Source organism: Oryctolagus cuniculus, chromosome X, assembly GCF_051225735.1.
Source record: "Oryctolagus cuniculus isolate XC-2025 breed Fujian yellow rabbit chromosome X, ASM5122573v1, whole genome shotgun sequence".
Classification (NCBI taxonomy): domain Eukaryota; kingdom Metazoa; phylum Chordata; class Mammalia; order Lagomorpha; family Leporidae; genus Oryctolagus; species Oryctolagus cuniculus.
Window position 1 is genome coordinate 75,610,934 of NC_142888.1, and position 17,532 is coordinate 75,628,465.

The 17,532-nt window shown below is 39.9% G+C and overlaps 1 long non-coding RNA gene across 1 annotated transcript in view; it reads left to right on the plus strand.

Moving 5' to 3' along the window:
• Positions 1-1,411: 1,411 nt before the first annotated feature.
• The window catches only part of LOC149119677 (uncharacterized), a 135,176-nt gene continuing 119,055 nt past the window's right edge, over positions 1,412-17,532 (plus strand). Inside the window, exon 1 of the long non-coding RNA XR_016228020.1 lies at positions 1,412-1,574. This is a non-coding gene — a long non-coding RNA (uncharacterized LOC149119677). The remainder of the gene's footprint in view (positions 1,575-17,532) is intronic.

The following is a 17,532-nucleotide window of genomic DNA, read 5'->3' on the forward strand; positions in this document are numbered from 1 at the left end:
ACAAATGCTTTCATAGTAACCAACAGGCCCATCTGCTTAGCTAGCTGCCTACAATTCTGTTATGTAACTGCTTGGCATTGAACCACTTTTTTATGTCAGCCTATATAAGCAACTGGGGGTGGGGAGAGTTAAATGTGGATGTGAATGTGAAGATCTCTATGTGGGTCTGACCGCTGCCACAGACACAAAGGCAGGTATTTCCTGTGACTCCATTGCAGTAAGGGCTGGTAGATTTTATTGTTTATTTCTCACTGCCACTGTGAGTAAAGAGGGTATAAAACTACAAACAACTCTGAGTTGTTCTCTGAACTGCCAGAATCTGTATCTGCTTGGCCTGGGAGCAAGCCTGGGCATACAATTCCCTTTATGTAAAATGTCTAAGATCTATAGATCCATAGAGTTATAAAATGTATTGGAAGTTGTGAGGGGTTTAGGAGGAGAGGATAATGGAGTATGACTGCTTAACAGCCATAGAATTTTATGTTGAGATAAATTATTGAGGATCCGACTAGAGTTATAGTTGTATAATATGCTGAGTGCACATGTTGAATGTACTAAGTACCACTGAATCGTATGCTACTTTAGAATGATTATTTTTTCTGATGTGAATTTTACCTCAATAAAAACAATCCTCTAGTGAAACAACAACAAACTTTGTGGTATGCACTAGAGGTAAAAGGCAAACTCATCTTGCCTCCTACTCGGCATTTGGTTTGGGTTTGCTCTCCTGATCATCTTGCAGGTGATCACCATGTTTAAAAGATTTTGTTTGGCCAGCTCCGTGGCTCACTTGGTTAATCCTCCACCTGCAGTGCCAGCATCTCATATGGGTGCTGGGTGCTAGTTCCAGTTGCTCCTCTCCCAGTCTAGCTCTCTTGCTGTGGCCCGGGAAGGCAGTGGAGGATGGCCCAAGTGCTTGGGCCCCTGCACCTGCATGAGAGACCGGGAAGAAGCACCTGGCTCAGTGGCGGCCATTTGGGGAGTGAACCAATGGAAGGAAGACCTTTCTCTCTGTTTCTCTCTCACTGTCTATAACTCTACCTGTCAAAAAAAATTTAAAAAATTAATAAAAGATTTTATTTATTTTGAAAGTCAGAGTTAGAGAAGGAGAGACAGAGGAAGATCTTCCATCCTCTGATTCACTCCTCAGATGGCCTTAGTGGCCAGTGCTGGGATGGGCTGAAGCTAGGAGGCCAAGAGCTTCATCTGGGTCTCCTATGTGGGTAACAGGGGCCCAGGCACTTGGGACATCTGCTGTTGCTTTCCCAAGCCATTATCAGTGAGCTGGATCAGAAGTGGAGCAGCTGTGACACAAACCAGCACCCATATGGGATACTGGCATCACAGATGGGGGCTTTACCTGCTATACAACATTGATGGCCAGGTGGTTGCAATTTTAGTGTTTTCTTGTTCTTTCAGCAATGCTTGCTCTCAAGGTTTGTTACCCAGGGATACAAGTGTAAAAGGTTAGAAACTATGAAGGCATGTAGTGCAAGCAGTCATATATCCTCATTCTTCAGCAGCTTTATTATGGCAGATCAATTGTTTAAATACAGACACAACGGATGTGACAGGTACTTTCTTCATAACCATTTTTCATTTTTATGAATGAATTGTATTACTGTAAATTAAACTCACTGGAAGCTACAAAGATTTTGTCTAGGCTCCCTGGTAAAACAAAACCTACCCTCTTAGTTTTTTATGGTGGTATTGATACTCAATACATAAACTGATAATTTGGGATCTTTTTTGTAGGAATATTTAGGCAATACATAAGCTGATAATTTTGGAGCAGGGTCACAATAGAGAAAAGGTGCATTTCAAAATGGGTAAAAAGTAAAGACATTCGAAGAGCTCATATTGAGAATTTTAGATTTAACCTATATAAGTGAGGCTTTCAGATTCCTTTAGTTTTTCAACAAAACTGAGTTTAAAATGTTCTTCCTATTTTACAACTGAGAGAAGTTTATATTTCCACTCTAAGATGAATATTCTGTTAGAAAGTGAAGCACAGAGTACTTTAGCAAGCAGCTGAATTCACCCAGTAAGCCAAATCAGGAATTAGAAGTTAAATGAAAGCATGAGTTAATGGAAGGGGCAACTAATCCTGCACTGGGAGCAGACTATGGGTGACTCAGCTGACTTTTCTGGACTTAGTTTTCTCACGTATTTTTGAAATGGTTGACCTAGTGGTCCCCAAGGACTCTTGCGGATATTTTTATGTTTGACTCCACTGTTTCATATTCTGAATGATTCTGTTTTTTTTTTTTTTATCACAAATATCTTAATCCTTCTGACATATCCCACAACAATGTTTGCCAAAAATACTTTTTCTCCCCTTAAGCTTTTTCTAATTAAACTTAAGGTAATAAGACATATGTGTATGGTAACAGAACTATCATGTAACATTAAATCTAGGAAATGGAAGCATGTGGCTGTTCATTGGTGTAGCTGCTGAATCCAACCACTACCAATAAGTGGACAATAAAGGACATTATGGCTTAATCCACTAATGAATTTTAAAGACACAAAGTTTTTTTTTTTTTTTTCTGATCCTTCATAGATTTGAAAAAAAAAATCCAACATTGGGTGTTTAGAAAATATTTTCAAAATAAATGTTTTATGTTAAAAACTGTTTGCTTAAAACTTCACAGGATAAATAATTATCTTGGGTAAAACTCGTGAAAACATAAATTTAGGAGTATAGCAGTCAAAAAGCATCTACACCTATAAAATGTGATTTAAAGTTTACTATTCTAAACATTACATTTTAAAACCCAAGCTGTTCCCTTAATTTGTAACATGATTTGTAGCAGAACTATTCTCATTTATATTTCATTTTCAATTTCCAATGTTTTTAAAAAATGTTTCATTTAGTTTTAATTTTCATTTAAACTAAAAAATGGAAGCAAGTTTTGTGCATGCATTTGTAGTAGAGATAGTCTAAAGGGTATAAAGAAACAAATTCTAATTTTAAATGATGCATATTAAGGCATTTAGGCATACTCCTTTTTCCCCAGATTCCTTGATCACAATTTATATTAATTTCAATAATTAGAAAAATAAAAGGAGATTGATATATGGCCATAAAAATACATTTTATTAGATGTTATTTTTCCCTTACAAATACAGCATTAGCTTTAAGCAACACATGCAATCCTGCTGCTCCAAGAAATTTGGCATTTGAATTGGTTTCACTCGTGCAAGCACTAAAACATTGCTTGTCATGGTTGGTTTCCCTGTCTTTGAAGGAATTATTACAATACCTTAAATCAGTAGCATCTGTGGCCACCAAAAGATTTGTATGGTCTGCTCTGTCATCGATTTAAGGAAAATTTCTTCAAGTAATTCTCACATCACAGACTTGGTAAATATGGGAATCTTTTTCACACTTTGGAATTTGGAACTATTAAGAGGATCCATCTAGACATAGAATTTCTATTGTTTTCCCAACATAAATCCTTCTTGCAGAATTTTTTTTTCTTCATGTGTGGGGAAAAGTTTTCGAACTTCTGGGACCAGTTCCTCACAGTTGAAGAGTAAGTCATGAGCTGATTAACAAACAGGATTTAACACCAAACACTTACTCAGCCTGCAAAAAATTCACAAACTGTTTTGTGGCCCCTCTGGTCAGGTGGTAAGAATGGATGTTGATGGCTTAATGCAATGTCATCCATCCTTGCCTTATTTAACAAATATGTTACCAATATGCTTAGTATTTAGAAAATTTTGAAGATCTGTTTCTAACTCCTAAGGAGTATAGATCTAATTAAGGAGAAAAAGAGCTGCATTGCTTGGCATGATTGTTTGTCTTTCATGTGGATAGACTAGGAGCCAAAGCAGGATGGTGGAGAGAGAGGAGATTTATATTGGCAAAAGGAAAAGGGAAAACTTATGACATACCTCATGGCTGTGAGATGCAAGTGTGTCTAGACTACTCTTTGAGGAAATGGGGAAGTCATCAGCAGTCTTTCATCAGGTTTGTGTTTTATCAAGTGTTGTTGGCAGCAGGGTAAGAATGATTGAAAAGAAGAAACATAAGAATTAGGGAATCAGGTAGGAGGTCATTATAGTAATCCAGCCATAAAATGATGGACATGAAAACTGTGGCCTTTATGAGTGATGTTGGAAAGAAATACACGTGTAAAGAAGCCGTTTGGAAATAGAATAATCAAGTATTTTGGCCTTTTTGACTGGAATCTAATAGCTTAAAGGAATATAATAGATGTATCTTTGAGATTTTCAGTTTGAATAGTTGGAAGAAATTTTTTCCACTAGTTAAAAAATGGCAAGCCCAATTTAAAAGCACTATGACTTTATGCTTTAGGGGCCAATGAATAAGAAGCAGACCTCATTCAGTCCTTGTAATCCCTAGGGTTGCTTTCAAATTTCCTTGAAGTAGCTTTTACTTTTATAACAGAACTGTTGCAGAATAGTTGTTTTGGAAGGATAGTTGCTTATGACTCCTTGGAACACCCTGAATGAATTTCTAAGAAAGCTTTTAGGTTTTTTTTGGTAAAATAGATTAAGAGGTGGATTTCAAGACTGAACAGGATCCCAAATTCACTCCAGTGAAATAGCACTTAGATTATGCTAGGACTGTGATCCCCATACTAAGAGTGGGCCTCACACAAACAAATGAGCCAGAACATCAGTAATTTAGATCTGTCTGTAGCAATCCAGGTTACAGACACCCCACGATATTCTAATGCAGGTTGTCCTGAAGTGAGGGTGGTGGGGTCTAGTTTTTTATTCTAGGTCCTTGCCTACTACTTACAGAAACATTCCAAGCATTGACACATATGGCATGCACAAAGTAATAAAGTTTATTTAAAAGGTAAGAAGGCAAACACTTGTGTGGGCCTAGTTGAGAAATGGGGGAAAAGGGGTCGGGGAAGAGAAGCAGAGAGAAACCAGCTCAGCACCTATTTTGCTATCTTTTAGTCTTGGTCTCCAACAAAACAGGGACAGGTCCTTCCTTTTATTGGTAATATGGTCACCTGGGAGTTTTATGACATCCGCAATAATATTCAACATGGAGCTTAATATACTATTTGCATAGTGACTTTTCCCCAGGTCCCAGATGAAAATAAGACATTCCAGGAAAGAGGGTGTTCTGATAGATACGTAGCATAGATGGGGCAGGGGCTGGTGGTTTGTGACCTCCAGTTCAGCTAGTTGCCTTATCCCATATCATTCCCCACTTGAAATTTCAGAACCTTAATCTTAAAGAAATGATGAAGGATGCTGATCCATCATATCTTCTGTATCTACTTGCTGTTGATAAGGGGTATGGGCTTTGCCTATCCTAGGTCTGGACTTCTCTTCCTGTCTTATCTAAAGGCTCCATCTCAGGAACTGAATAATTTGCATCAGTCACTGCCAATGGCTGTGGATTCCACATGGTCATCATTAGTTTGAGAAGCTGAAACACAAATTGATCAATCTGAATGAGCATACTTGGACAAAGACAAATTGCAGGTAGAATCCCTTTAACAAAGGACAATTAAATTTTATTGTTTCCCAAATAGCGGTCATTGGTAGTCCTCTTTTACTCAAATTACAGAACCAGTTAGCCTAGGTATAAAGTTTCACAATGTCTCTTTTAATGAACATATTGTTGTCAGGGTACATATTAGATGTTTTATTAATCAATGGACATGTTCCACTTTGTTCTGTCAGTGTATGTTTTACGGTTACTTGGTTGTCCACGACTACCTTAGAGCATCCACAGACTTGAGTACTTGCTGTAAAAGCTGGCCTGAATTGTAGGCTAGGTTCCCCAAAGCAATAGACAGAGTTTTGAAATTAGCTTCATGAGGCATAGCAGGACATTTTAGCATTATGATAGAAGAACACACTAAACAGTTTCCCTATGAATAGCAGCTTCCTGAGAGAACCAAGAGAAGAGGAAGGTAAATCATGCCTGCCATAAAGTGAAACAGCCTTGATATGACAGAAGCAAAGGCTTATCTTTTTGCCTTTTGAAGAGGTATTTGAGACCTTTGATTGGTTCACAAGAGTAGGCAGTCTTATCTTGCATGTGCACCTGTGAATTCTCAAGAGTTAGTTTAATCCTTGACAGACGTACCCGTCTTGTGATGCCCTGTAATTTGACTGTGGTATGCGTACTCAGTAGCATCTGGTATGGTCCCCTATGATTAGGCTTCAATTGGTGAGGGGAATCCTCCTTTCCAAGTCTTTAATAAAACTAGGTATCCTGGGGAGACAGGCTGCTCATAACTTGGGATCTGGAACTGGGAGAATTTTATTACCATACTCCATTACAGCCTTTTGTACCTGACCTAGATTAATAATATACTTTATCTGATACTGAGTCTCTGAATCAAAGAAAATATCAGAGGTGAAGAAGGGCCTTTCATATAGCATTTGAAATGGACTGTTTTACAGCAGTCTTAGGTGCCATTCTCATCCAGAGGAGGGCGATAGGCAATAATTTAAGCCATGTTTCTTAGGTGTCTTCGCAAACTTATACAAAATTTAAGAATATAATCAGGTTTTTTGACTTTACCTGATGACTGAGGTCACCTAGAGACATGGAAATGATAAAATCCCTGGAGCAGTAGGGTCCATTGTCACCCTGAAGTGACTTTGGAAGTCCAAAGTCTGGAATTATGTCATTTGGCAGGGCTTTGGATCTTTGGATACCTCTTTTGTCTTTTGTGTTCAAGTTGGAAAACCCTCCATCCATTATGTGAAAGGACTAATAAAGACCAAATAGGTGTATGTAATAATTTGCTGAGGGTATATTAGTGAAGTCTATTTGCCAATCTTCACCTAGATATGTTCCTTTCCTTTGAGCAGAAGTGAGCCAAGGAGGTGGTCTAAACTGCATCCTTAGAAATGAGTCCATAGGAATGAATATAGACTCATACAGCTGAAGTTTTTCTGTAGAACCTGAGAAGACAAAAATAGACATGGCTATCCATGAGCCCAATTATGCTTAAGCATGCAACATTAATCCCTTGTAGTACATGTAACTTGCTGCTTTATGTTCCTGTAGTAACCAGTCCACTGAATGGGTGGGTGGGTGGTCTCCCTGCAGGTTGACATCAGGTAATAACTACCCAGCACCTGTGTTTGTGTGTGTGTGTGTGTGTCCACCACCACACATGGAATCAGCTGGCCTTTGTGGTGTTATCATTGCCATCACAAAGATACCCATCCATCTGGAGGCAAATATATGTGAAATTGGGACATTTCCACGGCATCTCAAATTTCCTTCCAGGCCATTACCGCTACCCTTAGAGCTTTCAACTTCCAAAGGGTACAACCTCTGCCAGGAGGCTAAGTTCCTGGTTGAGAAAAATCCCAACACATGGCTGAAATCAGCTGCCAGAGTTTTAGCTCAAACTCTGGAGCTCCCATGTCCAAGCATCTTTGGATGTTGTAGCTGAAAAATTCCTTTACTTGAGAATGCTAGATGATCAGGCAAGCAGCACATGACTGGCTATGGGAGCCATCATATAGGGGCAGGGTCTACTGCCCATCTTCCCATAAGGGCAGAAGTACCACTGGGGGCCATCATATGGAGGCAAAAGCCCCACCCTCTGTGGCAGGAAGTGGAGCTTCCACCATATTTGGAAAGCTCCACCTCCTGACATGGAATGTGGTTACTAGGTAACAGAATTGGTTCCACTACTCTTCCCCACCAAGTGGAGAACAGAAATCATCAAGTGAAAAGCTTGCCTGATTTACATCAAAGCTTTTAAAGAAGAAACTGGTCTGCCACATAAATCTGTCAGCAAAACTGAACGTTATGTACCACCTTGACCACAGTAAACATTAACCCTAAACACGCACCAAAAACAACCTGGAAATGCTTACAAATTTTTCTTAGTTGTTCATGAACTGACCCACCCTCTACCTGTTCCTCTGTCCAAATCTCCTTAACAGCTCAGTTCATACTGACCTTTCCTCCCATGAAGCTACCAAAATTAAGAACAACAAAGACATCCACATTTGCACTTTAACAGCTGTGCCTGAACTGCAAAAGCATCGAGACATGGGGAGAGAGACATTTGGATTTTCACTAGGAGGTAGAAACTGAGTACACCTAAGATGGAGACTGATTCAATTCCACCTACCCCACTAACATTAAGTGAATTTCTCCTAACTGGCTCACCAAAATAAAGTGGGGTAGGCGAGGTGTACTTTTCTTATTTCAAGTCCTTGCCTTCTACTTACAGAAGCATTCTAAGAATTGGCACATAAATGATGCACAAAGTAATAGAGTTTATTTAAAAGGTGAGAAGGCAAACACACACTCGTGGGCATAGTTGAGGCGTGGAGAGGGAGAGAAGAGGTGGGGCAATGAAGTAGAAAGAGAGAGCAGTTCAGCACCTCCTTTGGTCTTGGTCTTTTATGAAAGAGGGACAAGCACCTCCTGCTATGAGGCAATGTGGTCACTTGGAGTTTCATGGTAATTCCATAAAATTCTATGAGGAGCTTAGCATACATATTTACATGGCAACTTTTCCCAGGTCCTGGATGAAAACAAGGCATCCCGGGAAAGGGGGCGTTCTGAAAGACAAGTAAGACAGAATTGCATGGGGTGGGAGCTTCTGGTTTGTGAGCTCCAGCTCACCTTATCCTGTATCAGTCCAAGGACCTTACTGAGAATTACTGCTTTAGACTGCTGCTTGCAGGTTTTTTGTGCTTAATCTTGTTCCCAGGTGTTATGTATTTAAGCTATTTCTGCAAAACACAGAGTTCGAATAGCCCATTGGGGTGTGTGTGTGTGTGTGTGTGTGTGTGTGTAGTAAGCGAAACCAGGAGATTTTCTACCTATTTGAGATGTACAACCACTCCAGCTTATTCTTAGAATGGTTAGGACATGACTACTGGTCAGGATATTTGAAATGAAAACAGGACTTTCAAAATAACATGAAAAGCCCAATGTTACAGAAGAAATCTTTGTTTGGTTTTCCATTTGTATTTTCTTTGTTTTAAAAATCACTTTCTTCCTGCTCTGTTTTTGACCAAAGTCTCAAAGAATCCTACTTGTAAGATCCACAAGCATTGAGCTTCATTATACATAATAAAATTCAGTAAAAATGAACCTCTGAAAGAAAACTTTAATCTTCACACTTCACAAAAAATAGAATTAGCAATTTTCTATTATAAAAAGGCAGGTGATGGAATCATTTGGTAACCCTGAAAGATACCTTAGTGACATCCTTTAAAAATAAACGTCATATGGTCCTTATTTCCAATCTGGAGGAAACGGCTGATTCTCTACCACCCTGAAAAGGTGTATGACATGCCTTTTTGGTGCTGACAGCACCCTGGCTGGAAACCCCTTCTCATGGTGACACCTGCCAGGGAAGCCTGCGTCAGGCAAACATCTGTGAGTGCTCTGATGTAAGGGAGAGTGTGATTGTTTCCAGACTTGCTTGGCATGCTCTTGCAAGGAGAACTGTTCCAAGATGATTAGCATATGTCTAGAATGGATAGCTGAGTCTCTGTACTTCAGGAGCTTGAAATGTATCATTGGAATGCCAGCTAATTTTAGAACAGTTCCAATGTATATCTAGGCTCTAATAATCTTAATGTAGAGAGCACATTTTTTAACTCATGTACTTATTTATTAAACATACTTGGTTCTGGTATGTATGGTAAAGGCTAGCCTTCTGTGCCATATGAAAAGGGAATAGTTGGGCACTTTTGTGATCATTTTGCTTTACAGGTTTCAAAGGCCACTTTTGAAGAGTTTTTACACACCTGTTCATCATACTGAATTCTGGACTGCATTAATGGTTATGAGGCATGAATGAATACTGCCTTAGTTGATCAAGAGACACTTGCTTGCTGCCTTTTGGCGGGTATTATAGGGAAGTGTCCATCTAACTGTCTTGTCTCTGCTCAGAAAATTCTCATTGGAGTTATTGTATGTAGAAACATTCCAAGGATTAGTAAAATAACACGTGCAGCTACAACAAATGGAACCACTTTGCTATTTTTAAATTATTATTTTGTTGATGACATCGATAAGAGCAAAAATAACAACAAATGAATTTATCCACATAGGTCTGTAATAAAAAAAGCTGTGAGCTCACCAGGAACAACTATATAACGATGTGTTTGTGCAACAAGAGAGCTACCTTCATCTTTTTTTTGTTAAAGATTTTTATTTGTTTGAGAGGTAAAGTTACAGAGAGTGAGAGGGAGACAGAGCGAAAGGTCTTCCATCCACTGGTTCACACCCCAAATGATCGTAATGGCTGGAGCTGAGCCAATCCGAAGCCAGGAGCTTCCTCCGGGTATCCCACATGGGTACAGAGCCCCAAGGACTTGGGCCATCTTCCACTGTCTTCCCAGGCCATAGCAGAGAGCTGGATTGGAAGAGGAGCAGCCAGGACTAGGACCAGCACCCATATGGGATGCCAGCACTGCAGGTGGAGGATTAACCTATTGCACCACAGCGCCAGCCCCAAGAGAGTAACCTTTAAATGAAAAAAAATATTTATTTATTTATTTAATTGAATGTCAGAATGAGAGAGAGAGAGAAAGAGAGTCTTCCATCTGCTTCACTCCCCAGATGGCCGCAACAACCGGAGCCAGAGGCCAGGAGTTTCTTCTGGGTCTCTCACGCCGGTGCAGGGGCCCAAGGACTTGGAGCATCTTCTACTGCTTTCCCAGGCCATAACAGAGAGCTGGATCAGAGGAGGAGCAACTGAGACTTGAACCAGCACTCATATGGGCTGCCTGCGCTGCGGGTGGCTGCTTTACCTGCTATGCCACAGCACAGGTCCCAACCTTCATCTTAATAAACCAGTAAGCATGCAGCCTCTTCCCCTAAAGTCTCAAGATTATCCTGCTATGTGGTCTATCACAACCACTGAGATCAGTGACAAGAGATAACTTTGAACAATTGTAGAGTTTCATTTCCCAACAAAGAAAAGTCCTAAAGCCAAGGCAGTGCTTTGTATTTTTCCTATGTTGTCAAATCACCAACAGCTTTCCTACTTCTGTTTGTTACATAACTGCAACCCTGTGATATGTCATTTCTCAAAATATGAGAGCCATTTCTTAGAAATTTTATGAATCTAGATGGGTACCATGAGACAAAAATCAGGTGGGAGGTAAATTTATCTCAGTTTATCGAGAGCATAAGAAATAGCTAAGAATTCCTGATGAAAGTGAAACAAATTATTTAGATAAATTTTGGGGAAAATAAAATGCAATAGTGCCATAGAATTAAAAGTACAATACTGAGAAAGTGATTTTTAAAATTAGAATATTATGACTTTGGTCAAAACATGATACTTTCTTTTTATATGCTAATAGTTAGTAGACCAAAATTGTTTAATACAATGAAGTTATATGACTAATGAATGTGAATCTTTAATATGGTATGGTATACTGAAACATTATATGCTTGGAATAATGTCTGTGTAGAGCTGCACAGGTGACTTTGAGAGCAGCAGCCCTTTTTGCATTACTTAGAGATCCTTAAACTGAAGTCCAAGATCTTTAAAGTTAAGCACAAAGGGAAAATGTCATGGCCTATTCAAATTAACAACAAAAAAGAATCCTGATAGAATTGGGAGACCTTTTCTTGTACTAAATAACCTTAAGAGTTTAGCAGAAATTACTATTTTTAATAAAATTAGGCCTTAAGGACAGGAAAATTGAGTCTTATAGCAAAAAACTATTGTTGGAATATTCAATTGTGATGTAAATTTGCATTCACTTATGATGTTTCTTTTGCTGTTGATGTTTTTGTTTTGCCTTGTAAAGGGGAATAGAATAGAAAGTTAATCTCTTTGTTAATCAATTTGAGAAAGAGCTGGTCTCTGGTACACAGAGTAAGAATATTTATAAACAAAATATTTTAATGTTAGTGTTGGACCAGCACTTCAGCCTTGAGTGTTGGGGGCAAAAAGCTGGGTCATGACCTCATCATCTGAAGCAGTATCACTAAAGAGTTGAGGGTTTCCCTTTATATTAGGGGTCTTCAAAATATTCATGGCAATGCATATTAATAAACCATTTAAGGATTTCAACATTTTTGTACCAAAGTAGATTTATGTTTTAATTTAGTTTTCCTGTGAATCTCTTGAAGTGCCCTCAAAGGAGAAGACTAGAAAGCAATGAGTGCTGAGGACTAACAGGTGCTACCCACCTTTCTTCATAATTGAATCCCTAACCCCTAGTAAGAGGGTACTTGGAGACTGGAGATAGGGTCTTTGGGAAATAATTGGGTTTAGGTGAGATCAGCAGGGTGGGGCGCTCATGGAAGAGGCACCAGAGACAAAGAACTTGCTTTGCCTCCATCTTGACCTTAGACTGCTCAGCTTGCAGAACTATGAGCAGTAAATGTCTGTTTTTAAAGCCACCCAGACTATGGTGTTTTGTTACAGCAATATGAGCTAATACCGGAAGGTTAAAGGAAAAGGAGCTGACAGTGTAGATTAGATAAGGAAGCTAATTATGCCTCAGGGCACATTTCTATATACCGGCATCTAAATTTTATAGTTCTCAAAGAAGATTGTATGATTCAAATGGTATGTTCTTTACAACCTTACTTGAGGATTATATTATAGAAGTACCTTTAAGTTTTTAATTGTTTTCCATAACTACAAGGTATACCAGTATTTACAATATAAGCAGAACCTGGTATCACCATTTACTTCTGATATCTTCTGTGAATTGCAAATAGTGCAGCCAGGAAAAAAGCAAAGCACCATTAAAGGCACACCTTGAAAAATGGATACAAGCAATGATATCATTTGACTGAGGATTATTTTGTGTGTTACTCTAGTATTCCTAATCAGATTGAAGACTGCTATCATATGCCCTCTGACTTATGTTTTCCTTTACCTTAAGGCATAAACCAAAGTATAAAGAAGACACTAATGATTTAGTGCTGTAATCACATTGTTGCATACATCTTATGCTTGTTTTGAACTTAAAATAGCATAAAAATGAATATTTTAAAGATTCTGGTGGTGGTCACATTAAAGAAATTACAAAAATCAAGATGAATTCAGTTGTGTAGCACTTTGACTTTTGAAAGGGGAAGGAGGAGGGAATGCTTATAATCTAAGGTGGAAAGGTAGAACCACGACTGTAGATAGAGACATCAATACCTGTCATTCGGTGGGGTTAGTTTAAACAGACATAAGGTATGAGATAAATATTTCTCAGATTTAGTAAGCACCATTCATCCGGGATAAGACAAAAAACAGTTTCCTTACAATAATTTCACAGAACCACATCATTTATCAGAACAGAATTTACTTTGTAAACACAGACAGAAGCTATTTTGTTAGTCTTTTTGTCAGTAATAAAGTTTATTGGGTGTTTATAACATGAGGATAAACATGTATGTCAGGGGACTGCAGAGAGGAGGAGTAGAGAATGTGAAGATGTAGGCTAGAATAGGGAAAATTCAGACAAAATGCATATGACTATAGAAGAGTTGCTGAGCCCAGGGATCATTTTCCTTTGCTTCTTCCAGTAATTTGGGTTCTCCATTTCAACCCAGATTTTGCCTTTCTGGGTTGCATATCGAGCCTGTCCATGTCCATCTATTACTATTTAGACCAGTCTTCACAATTCTGGCTACCCAGTTCAGAGACAGTATTGGCTCTTTGACTCTAGGTAGTCCCCCTCAACCTGTAGGTAGCTAGATTGTTTAATTGGGAACCCTTGCACTGGTCCTGCAGGAATTGAGGCCCAGGTTGTGTATTCAGTTACTCAATCAGGCTTTCCCTCTCCTACCACTTCCCCACAGGGTGGCAGACTCCTGTCTGCTGGAGCAGGAACCCTGTTGTCCTGAGCCTTCATTGTCCTTGCATTACAGAGCCTTTTGTGGCTGCCTTGTGCATCAGCACCACCTCCCCCCTTTGTGTCCAAGTGGTTCTCTGCCATATATCACCAGAATCCTTCTTCCTGTCTCTGATCCTCCTGAAAGTTGGGAGCATACCATTGGCCCAAAGTTTCCAAAGCATCTTGTGTATTAGTCTTAGACTCTGCCTCCTGCAACAAGCCATTAATTGTACATACCTCCCCATGCTCCCTCAGAGGACATCAGCCCTAAAATCTATCACAGACATCTTGATACCATTCATAATGACATGTCTTCTTATGAGTACAAATATGAATGCCAAACTCCTAAGCCCATAACTTGAATTTAAGAAAAGGAATGGAAGTGAAACTAAAACATATGCATGCTGATTTTCATATAAGTATTTCTTTAGCACAGGAGATATTAAATTTCTAATATTTCTCTATGGTTAAATCAAAAAGTAATTGAGAAGTTGATGACAACTACTGTATTCTTCCTTAACTCCACCTTTTGGCACAAAACTGTTTTAACTCTCTGCTATGGAAGATCAGTGAATTCACACAGTCACACTTCTTTCCAAATCACCTTATCTCAAAAATTTTCACTAGTTCTATTTTTTAATGTTTACAACATTATGTTCTAAAGCCATAATTCTGACATTTTTTAGTCTTGAATCTATAGTCAAATGAATTCAATCCTTACTGGTAGTACTTTTTTAAGATATTCTTTAAGTTTTTAAGAATATATTTTATTTGAAAAGCAGAAGCACATAGATGTTCCAATGGCTACAACAGCCTTAGCTGGACAAGGTAGAAGCCAGGATCCTGGAACTCCATCTGGGTCTCCCACATGGGTGGCAGGGACCCAAGTATTTCAACCATCACCTATTGCTTTCTCAGGGTGTATTAACAGGAAGCTAGAATCAGAAGTGGAGATGGGACTCAAACCCAGGTACTTTGATATGGTATGTGGATGTTCTAAGCATCCTATTCACCACTGCACCAAATAGCTGCCTCCCCCATAAGATTTTTTACAAGTTTATCATGTGATTCTGTACAGTGAGGGTTTGGACATGCTGCCGATTTAGTCATTGGTGAAGACTTTGCCCCTCCCTTCCTTTCTCCTTCCACAGGAGATCACCAAGCACCAGAATTTAGAATATTTTGCTATGGGTCTATGCAAATGACTTAGCAAATAGCCCTTTGATTTTTTTTTTTTATATGAGAAGAAGAAGTCTGTTGTCTGGAGTTCTGGGTAAGAGAAATAATTAGAAGTGTTTTATACATACTGGTTTGTAATTAATATTTGCAGATCATAATTTTCTGCAGAGTTTAGGAAGATGTACTGATTTCCTTCTAAGCTGAACATATTATAAAACTGATTCTCAAAGTGTGTTCCGGTGCCAGCATCATCATCACCTGCAAATTACTTAGAAAGGAAATTGGGGAGGGGGTTATACTCTCCCAGATCAACAGAGTTAGGAACTTCATGGGGAAACCCAGCGATCTGTTTTAACAAACCTTCTGGGGGGCAGGTGCCGCAGCTCACTTGGCTAATCCTCCACCTGTGGCACCGGCACCTGGGGTTCTAGTCCCGGTTGGGGCGCCGGATTCTGTCCCAGTTGCTCCTCTTCCAGTCCAGCTCTCTGCTGTGGCCCGGGAAGGCAGTGGAGGATGGCCCAAGTGCTTGGGCCCTGCACCCGCGTGGGAGACCAGGGGGAAGCACCTGGTTCCTGGCTTTGGATCGGTGCAGCGCGCCGGCCGTAACAGCCATTTGGGGGGTGAACCAATGGAAAAGGAAGACCTCTCTCTCTCTCTCTCTCTCTCTCTCTGTAACTCTACCTCTCAAAAAATAAATAAAAAACAAAAAAACCTTCTGTGGGATTTTAATGCACACTCAAGTCTGAGAACCACTGAGAATCAAAGTATGATCCGTGGACCAGCAGTAACGTCACTTGGAGCATGTTAGAAATGTACACCTAGTGCAGCCCAGACCTACTGAATCAGAGTTGGCAATTTCTTTTTTTTCAAGATTCATTTATTTGAAAGGCAGAGTAGTGGGGGTGGGGGATCAGAGAGAGACATAGAGAGAGACAGAAAGAGACAGAGAGGGAGAGAGAGAGATATCTTCCACCACTACTTCACTCCCTAAATTGACTCAATGGCCAGGGCTGGGCTAGGCTGAAGCCAGGAAACTGAAATTCCAATCAGGTCTCCTACCTGGATGGCAGGGTCCCAAGCACTTCAGCCATCTTCTACTGCTTTCCTAGGAACATTAGCAGGGAGCTGGATTATAAGTGGAGCAGCCAGGGCTCAAAACTGCACTCATATGCCACACTGGTGTCTGAAACAGCAGCCCAACCTGCTGTACCACAATGCCTTGACCCAGGGCGTGCCTGGGGCTTAGGGCCCAGGACGAGCAGATTCAGATGATGACAGGTCAGAGAACAACCCAGAAACATTTGTTGGTTTACATCCCCTTTACTTTGTGGTGAGAAATGCACAAAGAATTGCCACTTGTACCTGATGGTCGCAGGGCCGCAGGATATCCGCCTTTGTGTCTGAGCAGCAGTTGGATGCAAAGAGACATCCACACATAGCCATATATACCAATAGCCACATATCCACACATCCACAAGCAGCTATGCCTGGCCATGCCCTCCCGTACTCCCCAGGTGCTTTTATGGGCTTCCAGACAATAGTGGCCTAGAGCCAAACAATTACATAACAGATCTGTGGGCAATTAGCCAAGTTGGTGGCCCTGTCAGTTACTATGACATTGGTTACCATAAAGGCACAGAGAAGAGGGAGCACAGAAATAAGGGGGCAAGGGTAAAAGTCATGGTAACTTGATAAACACCATATTCCCAAGTTCATCTCCTCAATACCAAGAATCTGGGTCTTATTAAGACCCTATCTATGCACATTAACATTTGAAAAGCACTGCTCTGTCCAGGCCAGTGTTTCGAACCACTAGTAGCATCTACTGCCTTATGTAAGTAGCTTTAAAATCTCTGTGGGCAGAGTTTTGGCTTAGTGGTTAAGATATGGCATGGGATGCCCACACCCCATATCAGAGTTCCTGGATTTGAATCCTGCCACCACTCTAAAATCCAGCGTCCTGCCAATGTGCACCCTGGGAAACAGCAGGCAATGGCTTAGTGTTAGATCCCCGCAACCCATGTGGGAAACCCAAATTGTGTTTCTAGAGCTCAGGACTGATAGAATTTCTGGGGCCAGGGCTGGGCATTAGTTGTTACTACATATTACTAGGTGATTTCAATGTGAAATTGAGGTAAAATAACCTTTCTTCAGGCTGTGGTTCATTTAACCTTGTCTTAGAATAATCACCACTCCTCTGTAAGGATCCGGGAAATTATTGATTATGCTGTTTTGCTCCTGCCACTTGTTTGTCTCCTTGTATTCTATTGAATGGCTTATACTAAGGAAAAACAAAAGTACATGCCACAGTTTAGACATACTTCAGGGCCAACTGCTCATAACCCACTAACCCAAACATAAGTCATCCTGATTTCTCTGAAACCTATCTAATTATAAGGGAAACAAAACAATCTTTCTATCATTGGCAGCATGAAATTCAGTGAAATTAAACCAATCAAGCATATGAAAATTGACTAAAACAACTCTATTTGCCATAAAAAGAGTGTTAGTTTATAACAGCCAACCACATAAAAGGTCAAAATATTTCTTCTTTAT